The sequence below is a fragment of the Argopecten irradians genome, chromosome 13 (genome assembly GCF_041381155.1).
Source record: "Argopecten irradians isolate NY chromosome 13, Ai_NY, whole genome shotgun sequence".
Taxonomy (NCBI): Eukaryota; Metazoa; Mollusca; class Bivalvia; order Pectinida; family Pectinidae; genus Argopecten; species Argopecten irradians.
The window spans coordinates 35,064,046-35,089,730 of record NC_091146.1 but is presented as its reverse complement, the minus strand read 5'-3'; the positions used below and the strand labels follow the sequence as shown (position 1 = coordinate 35,089,730).

General features: G+C 39.6%; 1 protein-coding gene across 5 annotated transcripts in view; it reads right to left on the bottom strand.

The window, feature by feature from the left end:
• LOC138306462 (serine-rich adhesin for platelets-like) overlaps positions 1-25,685 on the bottom strand; it is a 57,175-nt gene that overhangs the window by 20,445 nt on the left and 11,045 nt on the right. The window lies entirely within an intron of this gene.

Sequence of the window (25,685 nt, the reverse complement as noted above, 5' to 3'; positions counted from 1 at the left end):
ACACTGCCAACTCTCTAACTTCCTTTTTTTCTCTGTGAATCCAAAAATACCTGGCTTAGACTATGTAGTGATGTACAATATCTGTGTGTGTTTACATCTGCTAATAGCTCACTGTTATAGCAATAAGTCAATACACATGGGACATTATCATCATATCTGTACTTATTCTAGTAATTACATGTATCTGTGCTGGTAATTACACGTATCTATAATAGTAATTACATGTATCTACATTTAATTATATGGATACAAGTACCTGAACTAGTAATTACAAGAGTACATGTATTTACATTTAATCATAGGGATACATGTATCTGTACTAGTAATTACATGTATCTGTACTGGTAATTACATGTATCTGTACTGGTAATTACATGTATCTGTACTAGTAATTACATGTATCTGTAATAGTAATTACATGTATCTGTACTAGTAATTACATGTATCTGCACTTTGTCTAGTAATAACATGTGTCTGTGCTGGTAATTACATGTATATGTACTAGTAATAACACATGTCTGTACTAGTAATTACATGTGTTTGTACTAGTAATTACAAGTATCTGTACTAGTAATTACATATATCTTTACTAGTAAGTACACGTATCTGTACTAGTAATTAGACGTATCTGTACTAGTAATTACATGTATCTGTACTAGTAATTACATGTATCTGTACTAGTAATTGCATGTATCTGTACTAGTAATTACATGTATCTGTACTAGTAATTACATGTATCTGTACTAGTAATTGCATGTATCTGTACTAGTAATTGCATGTATCTGTACTAGTAATTGCATGTATCTGTACTAGTAATTACATGTATCTGTACTAGTAATTACATGTATCTGTACTAGTAATTACATGTATCTGTACTAGTAATTACATGTATCTGTACTAGTAATTACATGTATCTGTACTAGTAATTACATGTATCTGTACTAGAATTCATGTATCTGTACTAGTAATTACATGTATTAGGCCATGGGCTAGGAGGGTCCCACATGCACCCCCCCCCAAACCTCCGAACCAATATTTTTCTGAACCCTTATGACCCACTGATCACAAATCAAAATGTTAACATTGCATAAGTTGGGATGAACTTCCGGTTATGACGTCATCAAGATGGCCGCCATCTCGAATTTGACTAAAAATTGAAAAATAGTCATAACATTGACATTTTTCAACCGAAGTAGACAAATAAGGTATCAAAATGACCATAATTGATCAACAAATACATATCAGGACCAAAAAATCCAATATATGTAGTGATTTCTACGCAGGAAATGAAAAAAAATCTGATTTTAACCTCAAAAATGGAGATTTTTCAGCAAATTTTTCATATTTGGCTTGACGCTGCAAAAATGTTTCCCAACAGCAAACTATTATTTCTAATAAGGTTTTTGACCACTTATCAATCAGTTTAAGCAACGAAAACAACAAAAACCAATGTTAACATCGTATAAAATCCGGTTATGACGTCATCAAAATGGCCACCATCTCGAAATTCACTGAAAAATGAAAAATAGTCATAACATTGACATTTTTCCGACTGAAGTAGACAAATGAGGTATCAAAATGACCACAATAGAACTACAAATACATGTCAGGACCAAATAATCCAATATATGTAGTGATTTGAACGCAGGAAATGAAAAAAAAAATGATTTTAAGCTCAAAAATTATAATTTTTCAGCATTTTTTTTCATATTTGGCTTGACGCAGCAATATTGTTTCCCAACAACAAATTATTATTCGTAATCAGTTATTTGACCTCTTATCAATCAGTTAAAACAACAACAACAACAACAACAACAACAACAACAACAAAAATATATAGAAATGCAAAAGAGAATTGTTGTTATACCATCATTTGGTTTACTCAAAACATCACCGGATGCGGCATATGATTGTTATTTTTTCCAAACCACTGACACTACAGTTTCCTGGTGTCTTGGAATTTCCTGAATATAACATTGGCTATTAACGATTTACATCTTAACAAATTTGAATTTAAAGTTGGCTGAATATCTAAGTAGGACTTCAAAATAATTCTTTTTCATGTTCGAAATATTGTAGACTAGTAGCCTCTCAAACTGAATTATTACAGCAAAACGCCAACTAATAGCTATAGGGTATCATGACCTTGTGGTGTTTGACGTTTATAGACAGGTTTGATTGATGTGTGTTTATAGACAGGTTTGACTGATTGTGTGTGATCGTTTATAGACAGGTTTGATTGTGGGTGATGTTTATAGACAGGTTTGATTGTGTGTGACGTTTGTAGACAGGTTTGATTGTGTGTGATGACAGACAGTTTGATAGTTTATAGACAGGTTTGGTTGTGTGTGTGACGTTTATAGACAGGTTTGGTTCGTGTGTGATGTTTATAGACAGGTTTGATTGTGTGTGACCTTTATAGACAGGTTTGATTGTGTGTGATGTTTATAGACAGGTTTGACTGATCGTGGGTGATGTTTATAGACAGGTTTGATTGTGGGTGACGTTTATAGACAGGTTTGGTTGTGGTGTGATGTTTATAGACAGGTTTGATTGTGGTGTGATGTTTATCGACAGGTTTGTGTGTGACGTTTATAGACAGGTTTGGTTGTGATGGTGACATGATTTGATAGACAGGTTTGATTGTGTGTGACGTTTATAGACAGGTTTGATTGTGTGTGACTGTTTATAGACAGGTTTGATTGTGTGTGATGACTGTTTATAGACAGGTTTGATTGTGTAGTGACGTTTATAGACAGGTTTGATTGTGTGTGACGTTTTATAGACAGGTTTGATTGTGTGTGATGTTTATAGACAGGTTCTTGATTGTGTGTGACACCCCCCCCCCCCCCTTTTTTTTTTTTCTGATAGACAGGTTTGATTGTGTGTTGATTGTTTATAGACAGGTTTGATTGTGTGTGACGTTTATAGACAGGTTTGATTGTGTGTGACGTTTATAGACAGGTTTGATTGTGTGGGTGACGTTTATAGACAGGTTTGATTGTTGTGTGACCGTTTATAGACAGGTTTGAATTGTGTGTGATGTTTATAGACAGGTTTGATTGTGTTGTGATGTTTATAGACAGGTTTGATTGTGTGTGACGTTTATAGACAGGTTTGGATTGTGTGTGACGTTTATAGACAGGTTTGTTGATGTGTGTGATGTTTATAGACAGGTTTGATTGTGTGTGACGTTTATAGACAGGTTTGATTGTGTGTGATGTTTTATAGACAGGTTTGATGACCTGTGGGTGTGACGTTTATAGACAGGTTTGATTGTGTGTGACGTTTATAGACAGGTTTGGTTGTGTGTGATGTTTATAGACAGGTTTGATTGTGTGTGACGTTTATAGACAGGTTTGATTGTGTGGGTGACCTTTATAGACAGGTTTGATTGTGTGTGACGTTTATAGACAGGTTTGATTGTGTGTGACGTTTATAGACAGGTTTGATTGTGTGTGATTGTTGGTGTGTGATTTTATAGACAGGTTTGATTGTGTGTGACGTTTATAGACAGGTTTGATTGTGTATGATGTTTATAGACAGGTTTGATTGTGTGTGATGTTTATAGACAGGTTTGATTGTGTGTGATGTTTATAGACAGGTTTGATTGTGTGTGACGTTTATAGACAGGTTTGGTTGTGTGTGATGTTTATAGACAGGTTTGATTGTGTGTGTGACGTTTATAGACAGGTTTGGTTGTGGGTGACGTTTTATAGACAGGTTTGGTTGTGTGTGATGTTTATAGACAGGTTTTGATTGTGTGTGACGTTTATAGACAGGTTTGATTGTGTGTGATGTTTATAGACAGGTTTGATTGTGTGTGACGTTTATAGACAGGTTTGATTGTGTGTGACGTTTATAGACAGGTTTGATTGTGTGTGACGTTTATAGACAGGTTTGATTGTGGTGACGTTTTATAGACAGGTTTGATTGTGTGGGTGACGTTTATAGACAGGTTTGATTGTGTGTGACGTTTATAGACAGGTTTGATTGTGTGTGACGTTTATAGACAGGGTTTGATTGTGTGTGACGTTTATAGACAGGTTTGATTGTGTGGTGACGTTTATAGACAGGTTTGATTGTGTGTGACGTTTATAGACAGGTTTGATTGTGTGTGACGTTTATAGACAGGTTTGGTTGTGTGTGACGTTTATAGACAGGTTTGATTGTGTGTGACGTTTATAGACAGGTTTGATTGTGTGTGACGTTTATAGACAGGTTTGATTGTGTGTGACGTTTATAGACAGGTTTGATTGTGTGTGATGTTTATAGACAGGTTTGATTGTGTGTGACGTTTATAGACAGGTTTGATTGTGTGTGACGTTTATAGACAGGTTTGATTGTGTGTGACGTTTATAGACAGGTTTGATTGTGTGTGACGTTTATAGACAGGTTTGATTGATGTGTGTGATGTTTTATAGACAGGTTTGATTGTGTGTGATGTTTATAGACAGGTTTGATTGTGTGTGACGTTTATAGACAGGTTTGATTGTGTGTGACGTTTATAGACAGGTTTGATTGTGTGTGATGTTTATAGACAGGTTTGATTGTGTGTGACGTTTATAGACAGGTTTGATTGTGTGTGACGTTTATAGACAGGTTTGATTGTGTGTGACGTTTATAGACAGGTTTGATTGTGGGTGATGTTTATAGACAGGTTTGATTGTGTGTGACGTTTATAGACAGGTTTGATTGTGTGTGACGTTTATAGACAGGTTTGATTGTGTGTGACGTTTATAGACAGGTTTGATTGTGTGGTGACGTTTATAGACAGGTTTGATTGTGTGTGACGTTTATAGACAGGTTTGATTGTGTGTGATGTTTATAGACAGGTTTGATTGTGTGTGACGTTTATAGACAGGTTTGATTGTGGGTGACGTTTATAGACAGGTTTGATTGTGTGTGACGTTTATAGACAGGTTTGATTGTGGGTGACGTTTATAGACAGGTTTGATTGTGTGTGATGTTTATAGACAGGTTTGATTGTGGGTGACGTTTATTAGACAGGTTTGATTGTGTGTGACGTTTATAGACAGGTTTGATTGTGTGTGACGTTTATAGACAGGTTTGATTGTGTGTGATGTTTATAGACAGGTTTGATTGTGTGTGACGTTTATAGACAGGTTTGATTGTGTGTGATGTTTATAGACAGGTTTGATTGTGTGTGACGTTTATAGACAGGTTTGATTGTGTGTGACGTTTATAGACAGGTTTGATTGTGTGTGACGTTTATAGACAGGTTTGATTGTGTGTGACGTTTATAGACAGGTTTGATTGTGTGTGACGTTTATAGACAGGTTTGATTGTGTGTGATGTTTATAGACAGGTTTGATTGTGTGTGATGTTTATAGACAGGTTTGATTGTGTGTGACGTTTATAGACAGGTTTGATTGTGTGTGACGTTTATAGACAGGTTTGATTGTGTGTGATGTTTATAGACAGGTTTGATTGTGGGTGACGTTTATAGACAGGTTTGATTGTGTGTGACGTTTATAGACAGGTTTGATTGTGTGTGACGTTTATAGACAGGTTTGATTGTGGGTGATGTTTATAGACAGGTTTGATTGTGTGTGATGTTTATAGACAGGTTTGATTGTGTGTGACGTTTATAGACAGGTTTGATTGTGTGTGACGTTTATAGACAGGTTTGATTGTGGTGTGTGACGTTTATAGACAGGTTTGATTGTGTGTGACGTTTATAGACAGGTTTGATTGTGGGTGACGTTTATAGACAGGTTTGATTGTGTGTGACGTTTATAGACAGGTTTGATTGTGTGTGATGTTTATAGACAGGTTTGATTGTGTGTGAAGTTTATAGACAGGTTTGATTGTGTGTGATGTTTATAGACAGGTTTGATTGTGTGGGTGACGTTTATAGACAGGTTTGATTGTGTGTGACGTTTATAGACAGGTTTGATTGTGTGTGATGTTTATAGACAGGTTTTGATTGTGTGTGACCTTTATAGACAGGTTTGATTGTGTGTGACGTTTATAGACAGGTTTGATTGTGTGTGACGTTTATAGACAGGTTTGATTGTGTGTGACGTTTATAGACAGGTTTGATTGTGTGTGATGTTTATAGACAGGTTTGATTGTGTGGGACGTTTATAGACAGGTTTGATTGTGTGTGACGTTTATAGACAGGTTTGATTGTGTGTGATGTTTATAGACAGGTTTGATTGTGTGTGACGTTTATAGACAGGTTTTGATTGTGTGTGACGTTTATAGACAGGTTTGTTTTGTGTGTGACGTTTATAGACAGGTTTGATTGTGTGTGATGTTTATAGACAGGTTTGATTGTGTGTGACTGTTTATAGACAGGTTTGATTGTGTGTGACGTTTATAGACAGGTTTGATTGTGGTGTACATGTTTATAGACAGGTTTTGATTGTGTGTGATGTTTATAGACAGGTTTGATTGTGTGTGATGTTTATAGACAGGTTTGATTGTGTGTGACGTTTATAGACAGGTTTGATTGTGTGTGACGTTTATAGACAGGTTTGATTGTGTATGATGTTTATAGACAGGTTTGATTGTGTGTGATGTTTATAGACAGGTTTGGTTGTGGGTGACCGTTTATAGACAGGTTTGGTTGTGTGTGATGTTTATAGACAGGTTTGATTGTGTGTGATGTTTATAGACAGGTTTGATTGTGTGGGTTGATGTGTTATAGACAGGTTTGATTGTGGGTGACGTTTATAGACAGGTTTGTTGTGGTGTGACGTTTATAGACAGGTTTGATTGTGTGTGACGTTTATAGACAGGTTTGATTGTGTGTGACGTTTATAGACAGGTTTGATTGTGTGTGACGTTTATAGACAGGTTTGATTGTGTGTGACGTTTATAGACAGGTTTGATTGTGTGGGTGACGTTTATAGACAGGTTTGATTGTGGGTGACGTTTATAGACAGGTTTGATTGTGTGTGATGTTTATAGACAGGTTTGATTGTGTGTGACGTTTATAGACAGGTTTGATTGTGTGTGATGTTTATAGACAGGTTTGATTGTGGTGTGACGTTTATAGACAGGTTTGATTGTGTGTGTGACGTTTATAGACAGGTTTGATTGTGTGTGATGTTTATAGACAGGTTTGATTGTGTGTGATGTTTATAGACAGGTTTGATTGTGTTGTGACGTTTATAGACAGGTTTTGATTGTGTGTGATGTTTATAGACAGGTTTGATTGTGTGTGTGATGTTTATAGACAGGTTTGATTGTGGGTGACGTTTATAGACAGGTTTGATTGTGTGTGACGTTTATAGACAGGTTTGATTGTGTGTGACGTTGTATAGACAGATTTGGTTGTGTGTGATTTTAGACAGGTTTGGTTGTGTGGTGATGTTTATAGACAGGTTTGGTTGTGGGGTGACGTTTATAGACAGGTTTGATTGTGTGTGTGATGTTTATAGACAGGTTTGATTGTGGGTGATGTTTATAGACAGGTTTGATTGTGTGTGAACGTTTTTAGACAGGTTTGATTGTGTGTGATGTTTATAGACAGGTTTGACATTGTGGGTGATGTTTTATAGACAGGTTTGGTTGTGGGTGATGTTTGTAGACAGGTTTGATTGTGTGTGATGTTTATAGACAGGTTTGATTGTGTGTGATGTTTATAGACAGGTTTGATTGTGTGTGATGTTTATAGACAGGTTTGATTGTGTGTGTGACGTTTATAGACAGGTTTGATTGTGTGTGATGTTTTATAGACATGTAGTTTGGATTGCAGGTTTGGATTGTGATGTTTGTTTATAGACAGGTTTGATTGTGTGTGACGTTTATAGACAGGTTTGATTGTGTGTGTGATGTTTATAGACAGGTTTGATTGTGTGGTGATGTTTATAGACAGGTTTGATTGTGTGTGACAGTGTTTATAGACAGGTTTGATTGTGTGTGACCGTTTATAGACAGGTTTGATTGTGTGTGATGACGTTTATAGACAGGTTTGATTGTGTGTGATGTTTATAGACAGGTTTGATTGTGTGTGATGTTTATAGACAGGTTTGATTGTGGTGTGACGTTTATAGACAGGTTTGATTGTGTGTGTGACGTTTATAGACAGGTTTGATTGTGTGTGACGTTTATAGACAGGTTTGATTGTGTGTGACCTTTATAGACAGGTTTGATTGTGTGTGACGTTTATAGACAGGTTTGATTGTGTGTGACGTTTATAGACAGGTTTTGATTGTGTGTGACGTTTATAGACAGGTTTGATTGTGTGTGATGTTTATAGACAGGTTTGGTTGTGTGTGTGACGTTTATAGACAGGTTTGATTTGTGTGTGACGTTTATAGACAGGTTTGATTGTGTGTGATGTTTATAGACAGGTTTGATTTGTGTGTGACGTTTATAGACAGGTTTGATTGTGTTGTGACGTTTATAGACAGGTTTGATTGTGTGTGTGATGTTTATAGACAGGTTTGATTGTGTGTGACGTTTATAGACAGGTTTGATTGTGTGTGACCTTTATAGACAGGTTTGATTGTGTGTGTCGTTTATAGACAGGTTTGATTGTGTGTGATGTTTATAGACAGGTTTGATTTGTGTGTGACGTTTATAGACAGGTTTGATTGTGGGTGAAATGTTATAGACAGGTTTGGTTGTGTGTGATGTTGTCTAGACAGGTTTTAGATTGTGTGTGACGTTTATAGACAGGTTTGATTGTGTGTGACGTTTATAGACAGGTTTGATTGTGTGTGACGTTTATAGACAGGTTTGATTGTGTGTGACGTTTATTCTGACAGGATTTGATTGTGTGTGATGTTTATAGACAGGTTTTGATTGTGTGTGAACGTTTATAGACAGGTTTTGATTGTGTGTGACGTTTTATAGACAGGTTTGGATTGTGTGTGATGTTTATAGACAGGTTTGATTGTGTGTGTGATGTTTATAGACAGGTTTGATTGTGTGTGATGTTTATAGACAGGTTTGATTGTGTGTGACGTTTATAGACAGGTTTGATTGTGTGTGACGTTTATAGACAGGTTTGGTTGTGGGTGACGTTTATAGACAGGTTTGATTGTGTGTGATGTTTATAGACAGGTTTGATTGTGTGTGACGTTTATAGACAGGTTTGATTGTGTGTGTGTTTATAGACAGGTTTGATTGTGTGTGATGGTTTATAGACAGGTTTGATTGTGGGTGAGTGTTATCTGAGACAGGTTTGATTGTGTGTGATGTTTATAGACAGGTTTGATTGTGTTGTGGACGTGACGGTTTTCGTGGGTCGATAGACAGGTTTGATTGTGGTGTGTGTGACTTTTATAGACAGGTTTGATTGTGTGCTGACGTTTATAGGACAGGTTTGATTGTGTGTGATGTTTATAGACAGGTTTGGTTGTGTGTGATGATTGTTATAGACAGGTTTGATTGTGTGTGACGTTTATAGACAGGTTTGATTGTGTGTGATGTTTATAGACAGGTTTGATTGTGTGTGATGTTTATAGACAGGTTTGATTGTGTGTGACGTTTATAGACAGGTTTGATTGTGTGTGACGTTTATAGACAGGTTTGAATTGATTGTGTATGTGACTGTTTATAGACAGGTTTGATTGTGTGTGATGTTTTATAGACAGGTTTGATTGTGTGTGATGTTTATAGACAGGTTTGATTGTGTGAGTGATGTTTATAGACAGGTTTGATTGTGTGTGATGTTTATAGGACAGGTTTGATTTGTGTGTGATGTTTATAGACAGGTTTGATTGTGTGTGATGTTTATAGACAGGTTTGATTGTGTGTGACCGTTTATAGACAGGTTTGATTGTGTGTGGACGTTGTATAGACAGGTTTGATTGTGGGTGGATTTATAGACTGGTTTGATGGGTGTGATGTTTATAGACAGGTTTGATTGTGTGTGATGTTTATAGACAGGTTTGATTGTGTGTGATGTTTAAACGATTTGCATTTTTTTGGCAGGGTTTGTTTAGACAGGTTTGTGGGTTGTGTTTATAGACAGGTTTGATTGTGTCTGTGTGAGTTTATAGACAGGTTTGGCTTGTGTGGACCCAGTGTTTATAGACAGGTTTGATTGTGGTGTGACGTTTATAGACAGGTTTGATTGTGTGTGAATGTTTATAGACAGGTTTGATTGTGTGTGATTGTTTATAGACAGGTTTGATTGTGTGTGACGTTTATAGACAGGTTTGATTGTGTGTGACGTTTTCTAGGACAGGTTTGATTGTGGGTGACGTTTATAGACAGGTTTGATTGTGTGTGACTGTTTTATAGGACAGGTTTGCATTGTGTTGTGATGTTGAATAGACAGGTTTGATTGTGTGTGAAGTGGACGTTTTACTAGACAGGTTTGATTGTTTGTGTGTGGCCTTTATAGACAGGTTTTGATTGTGGGTTGACGTTTTATAGACAGGTTTGATTGTGTGTGACTTGTATAGACAGTTTTTGATTATGTGTGGTACCTTTTATAGACAGGTTTGATTGTGTGTGACGTTTATAGACAGGTTTGATGGTGGGTGACATTTATAGACAGGTTTGATTGTGGGTGACGTTTAGAGGACAGGCTTGGATTGTGTTGTGAACGTTTTATAGACAGGTTTAGATTGTTTGATTGTGATGTTTATAGACTGAGTTCGATTGTGTGTGTGACCTTTATAGACTGGGTTTGATTGTGTGTGGATGTTTATAGACAGGGTTGACAGGTTTGATGACCTGGGTGATGTTTGATAGACAGGTTTTGACAGTTGTGATTGTGTGACCTAGTTGTATAGACAGGTTTGATTGTAGTGGTGAGACGTTATAGACAGGTTTTGAACCTGTCCCCCTGGGTGATCTTTATAGACAGGTGGACTAGTCGCCCAGGGATGTTTATATAGACAGGTGTTGATGTCCCTTGGGACGTCTCTATAGACAGGAGTTTGATGTCCCTATAGTGTGGTCTTTATAGACAGGTTTGACTGTCCCTTGTGAGACTCTATAGACAGGTTTTGAACTGTCCCATTGAGGTGGTCTGTTATAGACAGGTGTGATTGTCCATGGGTGTCATGTATAGACAGGTTTGGTCGTGGTGGGTTGTCTGTATAGACAGGTTTGACTGCGATTGTGAATGGGTGATCGTCTTAGACAGGTTTGACTGTCCCTTGGGTGGTCTGTATAGACAGGTTTGACTGTTCCCTGTGGGGTGTTCTGTATATACAGGTTTGACTGTCCATGTGGTGAATCTCTATAGACAGATTTGACTGTCCATTGGGTGGATGCTGTATAGACAGGTTTGACTGGGTGGTCTGGTATAGACAGGTTTGATGACTGTGCATTGGGTGGTCTTATAGGACCAGGTTTGACTGTGTGTAGTGTGCCTTGGGTGGAGTGAAGTCTATTAGACAATGTTTGAATGTCCTCCTTTGGGTGGGTCTGTATAGACAGGTTTGACTGTCCCTTGGGGATGGAGTTGTATAGACAGGTTTGACTGTCCATAGACAGTGTTTGACTGGTGGATGGTCTCTATAGAACAGGTTTGGACGTGTCACTTTGGGTGGTCTCAGGTTTAACTACCGTTTCTTGGGTTGGTAGTCTATGACACAGGGCTTTTTGACTGTCACTTGTGTTCTAGACTATATAGACCAGGTTTGACTATAGTTGGTCTTGTCTATACAGGTTTGACTGTCCCTTGGGTGGTCTATATAGTCAGGTTTGATGATCCCTTGGGGTGTAGACAGGTTTGACTGTCCCTTGGGTGGTCTGACTATAGACAGGTTTGACTGTCCCTTGGGTGGTCTTTATAGACAGGTTTGACTGTCCCTTGGGTGGTCTCTATAGACAGGTTTGACTGTCCCTTGGGTGGTCTGTATAGACAGGTTTGACTGTCCCTTGGGTGGTCTCTATAGACAGGTTTGACTGTCCCTTGGGTGGTCTCTATAGACAGGTTTGACTGTCCCATTGGGTGGTCTGTATTGACAGGTTTGACTGTCCCTTGGTGGTCTGTATAGACAGGTTTGACTGTCCCTTGGGTGGTCTCTATAGACAGGTTTGACTGTCCCTTGGGTGGTCTGTATAGACAGGTTTGACTGTCCCTTGGGTGGTCTGTATAGACAGGTTTGACTGTCCCTTGGGTGGTCTGTATAGACAGGTTTGACTGTCCCTTGGGTGGTCTGTATAGACAGGTTTGACTGTCCCTTGGGTGGTCTGTCTATAGACAGGTTTGACTGTCCCCTTGGTGTGGATCTGTATTGACAGGTTTGACTGGGGTGGTCTGTATAGACAGGTTTGACTGTCCCTTGGGTGGTGTCTCTATAGACAGGTTTGACTGTCCCTTGGGTGGTCTGTATAGACAGGTTTGACTGTCCCTTGGGTGGTCTGTATAGACAGGTTTGACTGTCCCTGGGTGGTCTGTCTATAGACAGGTTTGACTGTCCCTTGGGTGGTCTGTATAGACAGGTTTGACTGTGTCCCTTGGGTGGTCTCTATAGACAGGTTTGACTGTCCCCCGGGTGGTCTCTATAGACAGGTTTGACTGTCCCTTGGGGTGGTCTCTATAGACAGGTTTGACTGTCCCCTTGGGTGGTCTCTATAGACAGGTTTGACTGTCCCCCTGGGTGGTCTGTATAGACAGGTTTGACTGTCCCTTGGGTGGTCTGTATAGACAGGTTTGACTGTCCCTTGGGTGGTCTGTATAGACAGGTTTGACTGTCCTTGGTGGTCTGTATAGACAGGTTTGACTGTCCCTTGGGTGGTCTGTATAGACAGGTTTGACTGTCCCTTGGGTGGTCTGTATAGACAGGTTTGACTGTCCCTTGGGTAGTCTGTATAGACAGGTTTGACTGTCCCTTGGGTGGTCTGTATAGACAGGTTTGACTGTCCCTTGGGTGGTCTCTATAGACAGGTTTGACTGTCCCTTGGGTGGTCTGTATAGACAGGTTTGACTGTCCCTTGGGTGGTCTCTATAGACAGGTTTGACTGTCCCTTGGGTGGTCTTTATAGACAGGTTTGACTGTCCCCTTGGGTGGTCTGTATAGACAGGTTTGACTGTCCCTTGGGTGGTCTGTATAGACAGGTTTGACTGTCCCTTGGTGGTCTGTATAGACAGGTTTGAACTGTCCCTTGGGTGGTCTGTATAGACAGGTTTGACTGTCCCTTGGATGGCCTTTATAGACAGGTTTGACTGTCCCTTGGTGGTCTCTATAGACAGGTTTGACTGTCCCTTGGGTGGTCTCTATAGACAGGTTTGACTGTCCCTTGGGTGGTCTCTATAGACAGGTTAACTGTTTGACTGTCCCCTTGGGTGGTCTCTATAGACAGGTTTGACTGTCCCTTGGGTGGTCTCTATAGACAGGTTTGACTGTCCCTTGGATGGTGTCTATAGACAGGTTTGACTGTCCCTTAGGTGGTCTGTATAGACAGGTTTGACTGTCCCTTGGGTGGTCTGTATAGACAGGTTTGACTGTCCCTTGGGTGGTGTCTATAGACAGGTTTGACTGTCCCTTGGGTGGTCTGTATAGACAGGTTTGACTGTCCCTTGGGTGGTCTGTATAGACAGGTTTGACTGTCCCTTGGGTGGTCTCTATAGACAGGTTTGACTGTCCCTTGGATGGTGTCTATAGACAGGTTTGACTGTCCCTTAGGTGGTCTGTATAGACAGGTTTGACTGTCCCTTGGGTGGTCTCTATAGACAGGTTTGACTGTCCCTTGGGTGGTGTCTATAGACAGGTTTGACTGTCCCTTGGGTGGTCTGTATAGACAGGTTTGACTGTCCCTTGAGTGGTCTGTATAGACAGGTTTGACTGTCCCTTGGGTGGTCTGTATAGACAGGTTTGACTGTCCCTTGGGTGGTCTGTATAGACAGGTTTGACTGTCCCTTGGGTGGTCTCTATAGACAGGTTTGACTGTCCCTTGGGTGGTCTCTATAGACAGGTTTGACTGTCCCTTGGGTGGTGTCTATAGACAGGTTTGACTGTCCCTTGGGTGGTCTCTATAGACAGGTTTGACTGTCCCTTGGGTGGTCTGTATAGACAGGTTTGACTGTCCCTTGGGTGGGTCTATAGACAGTTTGACTGTTGGACAGGTTTGACTGTGTCCCTTGGGTGGTGTCTATAGACAGGTTTGACTGTCCCTTGGGTGGTCTGTATAGACAGGTTTGACTGTCCCTTGGGTGGTCTGTATAGACAGGTTTGACTGTCCCTTGGGTGGTCTGTATAGACAGGTTTGACTGTCCCTTGGGTGGTCTCTATAGACAGGTTTGACTGTCCCTTGGGTGGTCTGTATAGACAGGTTTGACTGTCCCTTGGGTGGTCTGTATAGACAGGTTTGACTGTCCCTTGGGTGGTCTCTATAGACAGGTTTGACTGTCCCTTGGGTGGTCTGTATAGACAGGTTTGACTGTCCCTTGGGTGGTCTGTATAGACAGGTTTGACTGTCCCTTGGGTGGTCTGTATAGACAGGTTTGACTGTCCCTTGGGTGGTCTGTATAGACAGGTTTGACTGTCCCTTGGGTGGTCTGTATAGACAGGTTTGACTGTCCCTTGGGTGGTGTGTATAGACAGGTTTGACTGTCCCTTGGGTGGTCTGTATAGACAGGTTTGACTGTCCCTTGGGTGGTCTGTATAGACAGGTTTGACTGTCCCTTGGGTGGTCTGTATAGACAGGTTTGACTGTCCCTTGGGTGGTCTGTATAGACAGGTTTGACTGTCCCTTGGGTGGTCTGTATAGACAGGTTTGACTGTCCCTTGGGTGGTCTCTATAGACAGGTTTGACTGTCCCTTGGGTGGTCTGTATAGACAGGTTTGACTGTCCCTTGGGTGGTCTTTATAGACAGGTTTGACTGTCCCTTGGGTGGTCTTTATAGACAGGTTTGACTGTCCCTTGGGTGGTCTGTATAGACAGGTTTGACTGTCCCTTGGGTGGTCTGTATTGACAGGTTTGACTGTCCCTTGGGTGGTCTGTATAGACAGGTTTGACTGTCCCTTGGGTGGTCTGTATAGACAGGTTTGACTGTCCCTTGGGTGGTCTGTATTGACAGGTTTGACTGTCCCTTGGGTGGTCTGTATAGACAGGTTTGACTGTCCCTTGGGTGGTCTCTATAGACAGGTTTGACTGTCCCTTGGGTGGTCTGTATAGACAGGTTTGACTGTCCCTTGGGTGGTCTGTATAGACAGGTTTGACTGTCCCTTGGTGGTCTGTATAGACAGGTTTGACTGTCCCTTGGGTGGTCTGTATAGACAGGTTTGACTGTCCCTTGGGTGGTCTGTATAGACAGGTTTGACTGTCCCTTGGGTGGTCTCTATAGACAGGTTTGACTGTCCCTTGGGTGGTCTGTATAGACAGGTTTGACTGTCCCTTGGGTGGTCTGTATAGACAGGTTTGACTGTCCCTTGGGTGGTCTGTATAGACAGGTTTGACTGTCCCTTGGGTGGTCTGTATAGACAGGTTTGACTGTCCCTTGGGTGGTTTGTATAGACAGGTTTGACTGTCCCTTGGGTGGTCTGTATAGACAGGTTTGACTGTCCCTTGGGTGGTCTGTATAGACAGGTTTGACTGTCCCTTGGGTGGTCTGTATAGACAGGTTTGACTGTCCCTTGGGTGGTCTGTATAGACAGGTTTGACTGTCCCTTGGGTGGTCTGTATAGACAGGTTTGACTGTCCCTTGGGTGGTCTCTATAGACAGGTTTGACTGTCCCTTGGGTGGTCTGTATAGACAGGTTTGACTGTCCCTTGGGTGGTCTCTATAGACAGGTTTGACTGTACATTTAGGTTTTAGATAACAGGTATACAATTCATTAACTCATTCACCCCTGAAATTTCAAAATGGACCGTTCCAGTCCTTGATTTAGGAGATTCTATATGTGTCTTTAGGGGTGGTTGAGTTAAAGACTTCGGAGCTGAAAGACCTTCACAGAGAATAACTCTATCTTGTATACTCCATCAACAAATTGATTTTCACAGTACGACTTATAAATTTTTGATATGAAATTATATTTTTAGATCTAACCACCACCGCAGTATTATATTCTCACCATTTTCTCTGTGTGCTAAAAGCTTAAAATTAGAAACTAATGAAGAAAATCAAATTTTCATTCTAGGACTATTTCATTCTGTTAAAAGGGGTGAAAACTGGCTCAGTTGTCTTTTCTCAGTCATCTGTATTATTTCATTATAATAAAGAGTTCCAGTTCTGAAATTTAGAAGAGTTTTTTTTAGTTATTGAGTTATAGATGTGAAAATTAATTTTAGAAATAAAATATAAATGTAGTGAATGCATCTACAATATAATGTGTTAAAAGAGGTCTTAAAAAATAAAGATTCTTAAAACCCAATGACCATATATACCTGTTTGCCCTACACTGACATTACTGCATTACCACCCATATATCATTCACACACCCCTACCCCCAGAATGAAGTGGTATTTTCCGTGGCACCTTCTAAATGTGGCCACATATATTCTAGAGAATAATTTCCCAATCCTGTCCAACGTAAATGTCACCCTTCCCTTGGTCTAAGTTAGCTAATGTCAGCCCACACATAGAATGGAATGGTGAAAACGTATTACCATAATTACACTATTAGCCTTGGAATAATTGATCCAACCGCGGTAGGGGAGGCAAATGATTTTATAGATTACTTCTGTAAAAGGCAGGAACAAACTTACTGAATGAAATTCTATCGTTTCTACCTTAATGAAAGAAGCCACTTGATTTTGGTAGAACAAAAGATGATATTTCAAAAGGCAAAAAATTAAAGATGGGGGCTACAGGAAGATAATCTACGATTGTATATTACAGAGTTACCTGCCCTTGTTGGAGTTATCTGCCCTTGCTGGAGTTATCTACCCTTGCTTGTAGCTTTTGATTGGAAGGTTATACATAATGTCATATCGTATTAAGGAAAACATATGGTAATAATTTTCACTCAAAATCAAATGATGTCCAAAATGATACCTAACCACAAGGGAGATAACTCTTTAAAAATGAGAATACTGGATATTGCTTAGAAGTCCAGTTTAGTTTGAAAATATTTTCCAATTTTAGGTTTTGGTTCAGAGGAGTCATAGAACCAGAGGTAGAGGGTTTTACAGATTGAGCTAGTAGAATGACAGATTCTTTAATTTGCAGCAAGAGAAAGTAAAAAGTTAAATGTCAGACATGTACATATGTAAATTACTCAAAAACTTAGATAGAGAGAGGGAGGGCTAGTGGTTTAGTATCAAGACACCTTAACAACTCAGCTAATAGCCTAAAGGTTGAGGGCTAGTGGTAAAATGTCAGACACCTTAACCACTCAGCCAATAGCCTAGAGGTGGAGGGCTAGTGGTACTGGTAGAATGTCAGACACCTTAACCACTCAGCCACTGTTACCCAGATGTGGAGGGCTAGTGATAGAATGTCAGACACCTTAACCACTCAGCCACTGTTACCCAGATGTGTATAGTGTACACTTAATGATATAGTGCCTCCTAGATTCGCACTGGGGTTAATTTCCCTTTAGCTAATTTGTTAAAGTGGTTGACCATTAAGTCCATGGACATAGGTTTGAGCCCAGCTGGCAGCACATAAACTACTCTCGCCCTGTTATAAATATACAAATCTTGAATCTGCTAGTCATTGAATGGTAAAAATGACCAACAGAATTTCAGGAATTTTGTCCCTTTTTGGCAATAAAGATGAAAATCAAGGACTCATAAAATGTAATTGTATCACTGAAAAAGGACTTTTGGTAAAATGTCAGAAACCTCAACCACTATGCCATCGCAGCCCCAGTGGTGATCCTAATAAATGTACGACATGTTATTAGATATATATTCCTGAGCGTTGAATTTGTGACGCTTCACTCTACCTGTGTTAGTGAGTTACTACAAAACAATAGGTAATCAATATATTCGACCAGGTAAATTAAATAACAATAGAAGAGCAGGCCAATTAAAGTGGAAGTGAAAAAAGACTGTAGTCTATCTGAAAGGGTCAGACTGTCGCCTGACTGTCTACAGCCTGCTAGGATCCAGAAATACTCGGACAGATTGGTAACACCGTCGGAAGCAACTTTACCTGGCCTTTCTGATCCCACAAAATGTTGTTAACTCCCTCACCCCTAAAGACATGTTTAGACTCTTCTAAATCAAAGACCAGAACGGTCCATTACAAAATTTCAGGAGTGTGTGAGTTAACATGTTATGGTTGTATAGATAGAAAGCTGACGTCAGCAATATCCTCACCACATCTCTACACAAACAACTTCGTAAAATCAATACCCAGAATACACTATAGGTCCGATAGGCTGTACAGACTCGGAGATATAACGGCTGGATATGTATAGACATACTAGAGGGCTGTAGGGTATGTCCAACTGTACAAACTCTTTGATTTGTGAAAATTATGGCACAAGTTAAAAGATACCTGTATAGCATTATTTCTGATACAGTACATGAAACCTGTCTATAAAGATCAGTGCTGTACAGTGAAACCTGTCTATAAAGACCATCCGAGGTACAGAGAAGGAAATGGTCTTGATAGCCAGTGTGGGTGATTAGCTAAATCTAGTGAAAGGACTGTATGTACTAATGGGGCGTTTTTGGCTTCGTAATTCACCGAATTTTAGTTATCCATATATAGATAAAATAATTGATTTTAGAATAAAATAACAAAATCTTTAGGGTTGTGTAAATCTTCTGGACATTATTTTTGGCAATATGACATCACAAATATGGCAAAATACCAATTTCCCGACATTTTCTGTTAATATGCCCAAGCTAGTTAATTAAGTTTTTCAGTATGAATGCTTCATGGCAAACAGTCCAAAATCACACATTTTGTCATGATTTTTGGGCAAAACCCCCATTTTGATGACATCATCACGTAAAACTCAGAATGTCAATTACTATTTATTAATTTCATACAAGAAACTACAAATATTTAATTCAGTCCTAGCACCACTCATCTGAACAATGCAAAAATTCTACAAACAAAATGGCTGCCTTTATTTTCAAAACGATCAGTATCCTGTGATCTGGGTTAAATCTGCAAACTTGAAAGAAATAAGCCGTTTCAAGCATCTAATCGACACTGATGGATTGTTGTTGTCAATTGTGGTCCAACTGCCAAGAAAGAATTTGGAATTTTCCCACAAGTTAATGTCCCTCGAGTAAAATGAACCGGCTCAATTTTCGAAAGTATGGGTAGTTCCATTTTGTTTTGAAGGGGAAACAGGATGAAATGCATCTTATGACTTGGACATGGATTGAAGTATGCTCACCAGTATAAAAGCTTCACTTAATTTGATTTATTGTTGTAAAGTCATTGGTTGAGCCTGCCTTTCAAACATTAATTCAGCTTGACAATGGAATTGAAATTTGTTATTTAATCTTGTTGGAATCAAATTCACCTGGTTATATGCCAAAATATTTTACTGTACTCTTCATGTATACATATGTACACAGTTTATATATATGTTTAGAAGAACAGCGGAAAATAATACATTGCTCTTCAGTGCCCGGCATATAATCAAGTGTTGATAAATACATTCTCTGTCACTCAGCTATTGAGCATGAAAATTCTGTAAGTTCAGTAGAACTGTGGATTTTCATGCAGCCATAGAGTCATAGGCTTGATTTCTTGCCTGAGCACCGAAGAGCAATGTATCTATTTTTCCGCTGTTCTTCTAAAGTCAAAAGGACACGTGAGTGTCAGAATAAAATCTAGAACACTGGTATTCTGACCACTACGTGTCCTTATTGACTCCAGACATTACTGACCACTGTCCTTATTGACTGACCACTGTCCTTATTTACTCAAGACATTACTGACCACTGTCCTTATTGACTGACCACTGTCCTTATTTACTCAAGACATTACTGACCACTGTCCTTATTGACTGACCACTGTCCTTATTTACTCAAGACATTACTGACCACTGTCCTTATTGACTGACCACTGTCCTTATTTACTCAAGACATTACTGACCACTGTCCTTATTGACTGACCACTGTCCTTATTTACTCAAGACATTACTGACCACTGTCCTTATTGACTGACCACTGTCCTTATTTACTCAAGACATTACTGACCACTGTCCTTATTGACTGACCACTGTCCTTATTTACTCAAGACATTACTGACCACTGTCCTTATTGACTGACCACTGTCCTTATTTACTCAAGACATTACTGACCACTGTCCTTATTGACTGACCACTGTCCTTATTTACTCAAGACATTACTGACCACTGTCCTTATTGACTGACCACTGTCCTTATTTACTCAAAACATTACTGACCACTGTCCTTATTGACTGACCACTGTCCTTATTTACTCAAGACATTACTGACCACTGTCCTTATTGACTGACCACTGTCCTTATTTACTCAAAACATTAATGACCACTGTCCTTATTGACTGATCACTGTCCTTATTTACTCAAGACATTACTGACCACTGTCCTTATTGACTGACCACTGTCCTTATTTACTCAAGATTACTGACCACTGTCCTTATTGACTGACCACTGTCCTTATTTACTCAAGATATTACTGACCACTGTCCTTATTGACTGACCACTGTCCTTATTTACTCAAGACATTACTGACCACTGTCCTTATTGACTGACCACTGTCCTTATTTACTCAAGACATTACTGACCACTGTCCTTATTGACTGACCACTGTCCTTATTTACTCACACTCTTAGACATTTTTTACTGACCACTGTCCTTATTGACTGACCACTGTCCTTATTTACTCAAGACATTACTGACCACTGTCCTTATTGACTGACCACTGTCCTTATTGACTGACCACTGTCCTTATTGACTGTCCACTGTCCTTATTTCCCCCTCCTTATTAACTCCTGACATCATATTTTTAACTGACCATTGATTTTACTGGCGATATTCACACCTGACTTTATTGACATGTGACTATTTTCCGGCTTTTTATTGGCTGTTGTTTTCTCTTAACACCTATAATAATCACTTAAGTAAAGAATGCTTGTATAATTTCGATTAAGGATACTGACACCAAATCAATCATAGAATTGTATATCAAGACTATAAATATGAAGCCTCTGAAGACTCTGACTTTTAGACATAATTTTGTTTATCTTTAATCCATCAAAGAAGTACCGGTATTAATAGATCACTCACTGCCTTATAATACAGTACAACTTTCCAATAACAGAACAACACTGCTGTCTGGAACAGTCATTTCAAAGAAAATTGTCCTGCTGATTAAGTTTTATATAATCTAGTTTGATGTAGAATTTCAGATCAAACGTACAAATCGTTCTTCTACAGACCGCTCCTCTTGTAACGCATCCTACACTGATCAGAGTGATCTGAATGTTTGATTGATTCCAACGTCTCTTAGATCCGTGGACTATAACTAATTCTCATCGGTGTAGTTGAAACGTTTGGTTCCTATATACACGGAGCAATGGTTTATTTAATGTGTCTGTACTAAGTCTGGCACTCTCTGACCTCATCAGAGAAAGAAAATGACCTTCTTTGAAAATTTGATGCTCAGGCAAAGCTAAATATAGAAACATTTATTTCTAACTTGGTTGCTGTTCTGTATTTGATTTGAGAATTCACAATAAAAGACAAGTACACTAGTTTTCTGTGATTACATTTTAAATAAATGGTTCTTTAACTTTACTTCTCATTCATTCATTGTCATTTATAGGGTGACCTCTGAGAGGAGGTCATGCACATGTAGTTTTAACTTTGACCTTTTAAGGTCAGGGTCATGCACCTTGTTGAATGAAAAGAACTTATTAATTAAGTTGCCAGGTACTGACCACTGGTTGGTGGATTTTTTCCAGGTACTTCGGCTTTCCTCCACCAATAATCCTGGCACGTCGAGCCTTTACATGACCCCGGCTGTTAATAGGACTAAAAACAGCCAGGGTCATGAAAGGACATTAAACTAAAGAAAACTCAAACCATCATTGTAAAATGGTTCAAATACAGAGCAGAAACCACTAAAATAAAACTACCGCTAATATCATTATATTTATAGTACAACTATACTACATAGGGGAGGAGTGGTTAGAACCACCACAGGGGTCTGGCCCGTTACATTATCTCCTCTCTGGTTACAGAATTGGCATCCATCTAACTATACCCACAGTGGTAGTGTAAGGGTCCTGTGTGTCTGCGAGGGACAAAGATGTTTAGAAAGAAGTGTAAACTGAACTGGATATAGTGGGTCGATCATCGGTGACAAATTACCTAAATCGGTAGAGCTTCCAGTTGATGTTTGGAGGACCCAGGTTTGAGTCACGGTCACAATTCCATTACAATGATAATATTTTGGACAGCAATATGAATTTGCAACTATGTAATGCAATTGCCTTTTCAAACTTTCATATCATATTCCATCTCTAAAACTGTGCAATTTTTATTTTCGCGTATTTTGCGATCAAGATAAATTTGCGAAAGTATATATCCCCACATTGATATCTTCTAATATTCTTGCACAATAATATTAAAAGGTATCTTCATTTAATTTCAAATCCATGTCGCTGTGAAATCATGAAATTTAATAGCTGTGAAAGATAGTTGGTTTATACAAGGGCCCAATGGGCCCGAATCGCTCACCTGCAATCTGGTAATCATACATGGTTCATACTTAACAAATAGAGTAAATAAGAATTTATATCATCCCTAAGTCCATTAGAGGTCTCTTTGCCTCTTGGTTATTAAAAAGAAGTTGTTTAAAGATTTTAGCCTATTTGACCCCTGTGACCTTGAATGAAAGTCAATGACATTCATATGCACAAACTTTGTAGCGCTTCATCCCAACATGTCACATGCTCAATATCAGGTGTCTAGCCCTCTTGGTTATTAAGAAGTTGTTTAAAGATTTTAGCCTATTTGACCCCTGTGACCTTGAATGAAGGTCAAGGTCATTCATTTGAACAAACTTGGTAGCCCTTGATCCCAGCATGCCACAGGCCCAATATCAGGTCCCTAGGCTCTTTGGTTATTAAGAAGAAGTCGTTTAAAAGATTTTAGCCTTTTTTGACACCTGTGACCTTGAATGAAGGTCAAGGTCATTCATTTGAACAGACTTGGTAGCCCTCTTTCCCAGTATGTCACAGGCCTAATATCAGGTTCCAAGGCCTCTTGGTTATTAAAAAGAAGTCATTTAAACATTTTCACCTATTTGACCCCTGTGACCTTGAATGAAGGTCAAGTCATTCATTTGAACAAACTTGGTAGCCATTGATCCACAGCATGCCACAGGCCTAATATCAGGTCCCTAGGCCCCTTGGTTATTTAGAAGAAGTCGTTTAAAGATTTTTAGCCTTTTTGACCCCTTGTGCACCTTGAATGAAGGTCAAGGTCATTCATTCGAACAAACTTGGTAGCCCTTGATCCCAGCATGTCACAGGCCCAATATCAGGTCCCTAGGCTCTTTGGTTATTAAGAAGAAGTCGTTTAAAGATTTTAGCCTTTTTGACCCCTGTGACCTTTAATGAAGGTCAAGGTCATTTATTTGAAGAAACTTGGTAGCCCTTGATCCCAGCATGCCGCAGGCCCAATATCAGGTCCCTAGGCTCTTTGGTTATTAAGAAGAAGTAGTTTAAAGATTTTAGCCTTTTTGACCCCTGTGACCTTGAATGAAGGTCAAGGTCATTCTTTTGAACAAGCTTGGTAGTCCTTCATCCCAGCATGTAACATGCCAAGTATCAGGTCTCTAGGCTTCTTGCCTATTTGACCCCTGTGACCTTGAATGAAGGTCAAGGTCATTCATTTGAACAAAACTTGGTAGCCCTTCATCCCAGCATGTCACAGGCCCAATTTCAGGTTTCTAAGCCTCTTGGTTATTTAGAAGAAGTCTGTTAAAGATTTTCACCTATTTGACCCCTGTGACCTTGAATGAAGGTCAAGGTCATTCATTTGAACAAACTTGGTAGCCCTTCATCCCAGCATGCTATAAGTCAAATTTCAGGACTCTAGGTCTCCAAGTTTTGGAGAAGAAGTTGTTTAAATGGAAAAGTTGACGCCGGACAGCCAAACAGACGGACGGCCGGACGGGTAGGTGAGCTAACAATATATGTGATACCTTCTAGAATTTTCTTTCAGCTACAATAGGTTGCCCTCAGGCCTATACATGGTGCCCATGGCTTTCCCTTTTGGCGGCTTTTTCTTTCAATTAGACATAAGATTGTCCCATAAATGGCATCCCTAGCCTTTCCCTTCAACCCTAAAGATTGCCCTATAAATGGCGTCCTTAGCCTTTCCCTCAAACCCTAAAGATTGCCCTATAAATTGCATCCCTAGCCTTTCCCTCCAACCCTTCCGTTTTTTCTTTAAGACTGCCCTATAAATGGCATCCCTAGCCTTTCCCGTCAGTTTTTTCCTGTCTCTAGATTAAGATATACCATACATTATGACCCCTGATTTGACCTTTCCCTGAAGCTATATAAGGAAGATAACCTCCATTGATTATGATCAATAACAATGACTCCTCCGCCATTAGTCATAATCCATCTGGTCCAGATACCGAATCTGGGTTAGTACATGTAGTGTTCATTCACTAGACTGTATACAGCTATTGACAAACAACCTGATAGGCAGATGGTTGGCATAGACAGGTTGTTGATAAAGACAGGTGGTAGGTGTAGGCAGGTGATAGGTATAGACAGGTGGTAGGTATAGACAGATGGTAGGTATAGACAGATGGTTGATATAACCAGGTGGTAGGTATAGACAGGTGGTAGGTGTAGGCAGGTGGTTGATAAAGACAGGTGGTAGGTATAGACAGGTGATAGGTATAGACAGGTGGTAGGTATAGACAGATGGTAGGTATAGACAGATGGTTGATATAACCAGGTGGTAGGTATAGACAGGTGGTAGGTATAGACAGGTGGTAGGTATAGACAGGTGGCTAGTTATAGACAGGTGGTAATTATAGACAGGTGGGTAGGTATAGACAGGTAATAGATATACACAGGTGGTAGTTATAGACTGGTGGTAATTATAGACAGGTGGTAGGTATAGACAGGTGGTAGGTATAGACAGGTGGTGGGTATAAGAACAGGTGGTAGGTATAGACAGGTGGCAGGTATAGACAGGTGGTCAATTATATATATAGGTGGGTTCATTACAGACAAGTGGTCAGCATAGACAGGTGGTAGTTGAAAACAGGTGGTCGTTACAGAGAGGGTGGTAGTATATAGACAGGTGGTAGGTATAGACAGGTGGCAGGTATAGGACAGGTAATAGATATACACAGGTGGTAGTTATATGACAGGTGGTAATTATAGACATGGTGGTAGGTATAGACAGGTGGTAGGTATAGACAGGTGGCGGGTATAGACAGGTGGTCAATATATATATAGGTGGTCAATACAGACAAGTGGTCAGCATAGACAGGTGGTAGTTGAAAACAGGTGGTCGTTACAGAGAGGTGGTAGTATAGTATAGGTGGTAGGTATACACACAGGTGGTAGTCAATAATGAGACAGGTGATATGTATAGACATATGGTAGGTATAGACATGTGGTTGGTATAGACAGGTAGCCGATATAGACAGGTTGGTCAGTATAGATAGGTGGTCAGTATAGACAAATGGTAGGTATAGACAGGTGGTAGGTATAGACAGATGGTAGGTATCGACAGGTGGTAGATATAGACAGGTGGTCAGTATAGACAGGTGGTCAGTATAGACAGGTGGTCAGTAGATAGTTTGTCAGTATAGACAGGTGGTAGGTATAGAAAGGTGGTCAGTATAGACAGGTGGTCAGTA